Below are 5,698 nucleotides of genomic sequence, written 5' to 3' on the forward strand. Positions count from 1 at the left end.
TCCTCCTATTTCGGTGCTTGTGGATTCCTTTAACTTGTTTCTCTTTCTCCCTCTTTCTTCTTTCCACACATCCTTTCACTCCATCCCTCCTTTCCTCTCTCCTCCCTTTCTCTCCCCTCTCTCCAACCTCCCTCTGTCCCCTCCGTTTCCTCTCCCTCCGTTCCTCTCCCTCCCTCCCTCTCCCCTCCCTCCCCTCCTCCTCTCCCCTCCCTCCCTCCCTCTGTCCTCCTCTCGCCTCCCCTCCATCTTCCCCCTCTACTCCCCCCTCTCCCTTCCGTCTCCCCTCCCTCCCTCCCTCTCCCCCTCTCTCCTCTCTCTCCCCTCTCCTTCCCCTCCCTCCCTCCGTCTCCTCTCTCTCCTCTCCTCTCCTCCCCTCCCTCCCTCCGTCCCTCCCTCTCTCCCTCTCCTCCCTTGTCTCTCGTCCCCCCCTCACTCCATCCATCTTCCCCTCCCTCTCTCTCTCTCCCCTCCCTCCAACCGTCTTCCCCTCCCTCCCTCTCTCCCTCTCCCTCCCTCTCCCTCCGTCTTCTCTCTCTCCCCTCCTCCCTCCTCCCTAGTCAGTCGTATGGATGACTGTGTTCTACATTCTCTTCTTTCCTTGCTGGGCTGTCTCAGCGCAACTTCTTCCTTCCTCATCAAGGTGTTAGCTTCTTCTCTCCCTCCTAGTGCCTCCCTTCCATCTGCATATTGCTGCACGGTGTGTGCATGCGCGTTAGTTCCTACGAGTTAGACATATAGCTATGATATTTTTCCTTGCGTTTTCATATGCACACATATCGTTCCTCATTATCTATCATAACATACTCGACCTCCCTCTATAGTTTTACTGATGAATCTTGCTATATACATATCCCTTTTTACATCTTCGTTTCCATGTTGAGTTATGGTTGTGTTGTGGATGTTCTTGGGTTGGCGTGCGTGCTTATTGTGTTGTGATGTGGACTGTTTATATTGGTTTTAATGTTGTCGGGGATGGGTTTGGTAATGTGTTTGTGTTGTGGCTATGTGTTTGTGGCAAGGATGTGTATTTCTGAAGGAAGGAAGGAAGGAAGGAAGGAAGGAAGGAAGGAAGGAGGATGTTTTTCATTAGTCATTATTAGGATCATATTCTGACGACAATACAAGGGAGATGTTTTTTTCTTCTTCGTGTTTTCGTCTGTTGACGGCAAAGATCTTGGTAGGTTCCATCAATGATCTGACGGATCACAGCGGTCATCTTGGTGATTGTCTTGGTAACCAGTTGGGTGTTGCAGTTGTCCTGTCCATCCAACAGCCTCCTGTACTCTGAGATCTCCGTCTCCAGGCGGGTCTTAAGGTCTAGCAGCCCGTCATAGTCCTGCTTGTTGTGGGCGATGGTGCCGTGGAGCTGGGAGAGCTGGTCCTTCAGACTAGTCATTGAGTCCCGCCGGGCCCATCTGCGCAGAGTAGCAGTTCTGGGTGTCTGTCAGGGTTCACTCCAGGGACAATAGTGTGTGATTGCAATTTGGGGCGTTTCTGCATGTGGGCATTCCTCTATCTGCAGTGCCCGAGAGGAGGGGGGAGCGAGGTACACTGTCTACTGGTATCCTAGCTATATTTAGCTAGTTAGCTACTTATCCTGCCTCCCACCTGCTATTTACTTGTAATGTATTTGTTTGTCGTCTCTCTGTTGAACCAATCAACCCTTCTATTGGGACGGGTAGTCGTAGTTCACCCTTCGGTGTCAGGCTCGGCTTCGTTGTCAGGCTCGGCTTCGTTGTCAGGCTCGGCTTCGGTGTCAGGCTCGGCTTCGGTGTCAGGCTCTGCTTCGTTGTCAGGCTCGGCTTCATTGTCAGGCTCGGCTTCATTGTCAGGCTCGGCTTCATTGTCAGGCTCGGCTTGTCCACCAGAGGTCACAATGTCCTTCTTAGTCGTAGAGCTTCCCTGGTAGTGGAGGTGTGATTGTCTGAGATGGGATTTCTTCCTTCCCACCTTGCGTCTTTAGTCAAAGTTCTAGGACCACTTTTACATGGTACAGTTGCAGACTGAATCTTTCTGGTCTCGTATTGGAGGTTATCTTCTCACCTCGTGTTGAGTCTTAGAGTTTTAACCATTCGTAACGTTTAGCTCTCGCTGTCCGTCTGCTGGTCTCAATGGTTGATTATTCAGGGKTCAGCTCCCGACCACTTAGCAGTAGCAATTCGTTAATGTACTGGACTCACCATTTTCAGCACTATAGCCACCGCTCCACACTTYCTGATCTGATATTGTTMATTCTTAGCGAGTCCTTTTAAGCACTCTGGTCGGAAAGGCGGTTCCATCACACTGACACGCTCGTATGACCTCATTAGGGACATGGGCTTAGTTAATGTGCAACAGACATGAAAAACCATCATCAAATAAAATAAAATTTTATTTGTCACATACACATGGTTAGCAGATGTTAATGCGAGCGTAGCGAAATGCTTGTGCTTCTAGTTCCGACAATGCAGTAATAACCAACAAGTAATCTAACCTAACAATTCCACAACTACTACCTTATACACACAAGTGTAAAGGAATAAAGAATATGTACATAAAGATATATGAATGAGTGATGGTACAGAACGGCATAGGCAAGATGCAGTAGATGGTATAGTGTACAGTCTATACATATGAGATGAGTAATGTAGGGTATGTAAACAATAAAGTGGCAAAGTTCTATAAAAGTGGGCTAGTGATACAATGTATACCATAAGATGGCAAAGATGAGCATAAGGAACTGATATATACAGTACAGTAATAATACATATACATATGAGATGAGTAATGTAGGGTATGTAGAAATAAGTCATTATATTTGAAGATTTGGCATCTTGATTTTAAAGTGGCTAGTGATACATTTTTTACATAATTTCCATCAATTCCCATTATTAAAGTGGCTGGAGTGTGAATTGTCAGTAGTTGTTGGCAGCGGCCATAAATGTTATGGTCTCTGGTTGTTAACATCTTATGGCCTTGAGATAGAAGCTGTTTTTCAGTCTCTCGTCCCTGCTTTGATGCACCTGTACTGACCTCGCCTTCTGGAATGATAGCGGGTGAACAGCAGTGGCTCGGGTGTGGTTATGGTCCTTGATTGACTTTATGGCCTTCCTGGAGACATCGGGGTGGTGTAGGTGTCCTGGAGGGCAGGTAGTTTGCCCCCGGTGAATGCGTTTGCAGACCTCAAACCACCGCTGGAGAGCCTTACGGTTGTGGGCGGAGCAAGTTGCCGTACCAAGGCAGTGATACAGCCCGACAGGATGCTCTCTGAGATTGTAAATGCATCTGTTACAGTTGGTTGTAGAGTGTTTTGGTGACAAGCCGAATTTCTTCAGCCTCCTGAGGTTTGAAGAGGGCCGCTGCTCGCGCCTGTCTTCACAACGCTGTCTGTGTGGGTGGACCAATTCAGTTTGTTCGTGATGTGTACACCGAGGAACTTAAAAACTTACTTACCCTCTCCACTACTGTCCCCGTCGATGTGGATAGGGGGGTGCTCCTCTGCTGTTTCCTGAAGTCCACAATCATCTCCTTTGTTTTTGTTGACGTTGAGTGTGAGGTTATTTTCCTGACACCACACTCCGAGGGCCCTTCACCATCCTCCCTGTAGGCCGTCTCGTCGTTGTTGGTAATCAAGCCTACCACTGTAGTGGTCCGTCCGCAAAACTTGATGATTGAGTTGGGAGGCGTGCTGGCCACGCAGTCCGTGGTGAACAGGGAGTACAGGAGAGGGCTCAGAACGCACCCTGTTGGGGCCCCAGTGTTGAGGGATCAGGGCGGGTGGAGAAATGTTGTTACTTACCCTACAGCCACCTGGGGGCGCCCCATAGAAAACCAAATCACATTCATATCTTAAACACAACTAGTTTCACATCGTTCTTCATATCGTATTAACATCCTATTGGATGGAAACTTGACAGCTAGAATGTAGTTTCCTTCCTAAGTTACAGTATTTTCGTTACACAGTTTTTAATAGACATCACAAAAGTGAAAAGCAATACGTCAGGATTATTCTTTAGATCCCCACGGTCCAATCTTATCCTAACCCCTTACCTTATATATGAAAATATTGTCCCCATATTCACTTTCTTCAGAAAACGTTTTTTTTGCGGCAAGAGTCATCTCTACACACAGCACATTTCTTGGCCATACTGCAGGGCAAGAAAGACCATTTTGGCGGCACACAATTTATGACCGGGTCTTAAGGTGTTAAACCGGCAAGACTCTCACACCTCTCCTCTCGCTGTGGGAATGTGTCTCCTTCTGAGCGGTATGACGGCGCGTGTCCCATGGTGGTTTATACTTGCGTACTATTGTTTGTCACAGATGAACACGTGGTACCTTCAGGTGTTTGGAAATTGCTGAACCAGACAGTGGTGAAGTCTTACAATTTCTTTCTGAGGTCTTGGCTGATTTTCTTTTGATTTTCCACGTGATGTCAGCAAAGAAGCGCACTGAGTTTGCAAGGGTAGGTCCTTGGAAATACAAGTTTGCCACTAGTGTAGAAAACCCAAAAAAAAAAACAAAACCCCACACCCCCAAAACCGCCCCAAAAAAAAACCAACAAAAAAAAAAAAAACTCCAAAAAAAAAACTCCAAAAAACCAAAGGATTTTCCCCCAACCAAAAACGCCCGAAACCCCCCCCCCCTCTCTAATTTGACTCACTGAAAATGTCAATTAGCCCACTCGGCACGCTTTCTAAAAGCCATGAAATCATTTTCTGGAATTTTCTTCTCAAGCTGTTTAAAGGCATAGTTGTGGAAGCGGGTCGAGAGTTTCAAGTTCTTTGGCGTCCACATCAACAACAAACTGTAGAGATGGCATGGGTCTCCTGATCCTCAAAAAGTTCATTGACACCCCACTTTGTTTTTACAGTGCTACTCGCTGTTTATTATCTATCCATAGTCATTTTTWATTTATTTAACCTTTATTTAACTAGGCAAGTCAGTTAAGAACAAATTATTATTTACAATGACCGCCTACCCTGGCCAAACCCGGACGACATTGGGCCAATTGTGCGCCGCCCGATTGGACTCCCAATCACGGCCGGYTGTGATACAGCCTGGAATCKAATCAGGGTCTGAAGTGACGCCTCTAGCACTGAGATACAGTGCCTCAGACCGCTGCGCTACTCAGGAACCCATTTACCCCTACCTACATGTACAAATTACCTCGACTAACCTGTACCCCCACACATTGACTCGGTACCGGTACCCTCTGTATATAGCCTCGTTATTGTTATTTTAGTGCTACTTTTATTTTTAAAAATGTACTTTCGATTATTTAGTAAATATTTTCTCTATTTTCTTCAACCTGCATTGTTGGTTAAGGGCTTGTAAGTAAGCATTTCACTGTAAGGTCATGTGACAAATAAACATTGATTTGATTTGTGTCTCTCACACCACAGTCTCTAGCTCCATCTAGTGGTCTGTACTGGTGTGTACTGGTCTGTAATGGTCTGTACTGGTTTGATCTGGTCTGTACTGGTGTGTACTGGTCTGTAATGGTCTGTATTGGTTTGATCTGGTCTGTACTGGTGTGTACTGGTGTGTAATGGTCTGTATTGGTTTGATCTGGTGTGTACTGGTCTGCAATGGTCTGTATTGGTGTGATCTGGTCTGTACTGGTGTCATAATATTATGAATATCAGTGTCTGAAAATAGAACAAGACAACTCACGTTACCACTCGTACCTTGATGTCTTGGTGGTCTATACTGGTCT

General features: G+C 46.4%; 1 protein-coding gene across 1 annotated transcript in view; it reads right to left on the reverse strand.

Annotated features, from left to right (window-relative positions):
• The window catches only part of LOC112078890 (intersectin-2), a gene marked incomplete at its 3' end in the record, with an annotated part of 18,228 nt that overhangs the window by 4,000 nt on the left and 8,530 nt on the right, over positions 1 to 5,698 (reverse strand). The window lies entirely within an intron of this gene.

Source organism: Salvelinus sp. IW2-2015, unplaced genomic scaffold (assembly GCF_002910315.2).
Source record: "Salvelinus sp. IW2-2015 unplaced genomic scaffold, ASM291031v2 Un_scaffold6441, whole genome shotgun sequence".
NCBI classification, from domain to species: domain Eukaryota; kingdom Metazoa; phylum Chordata; class Actinopteri; order Salmoniformes; family Salmonidae; genus Salvelinus; species Salvelinus sp. IW2-2015.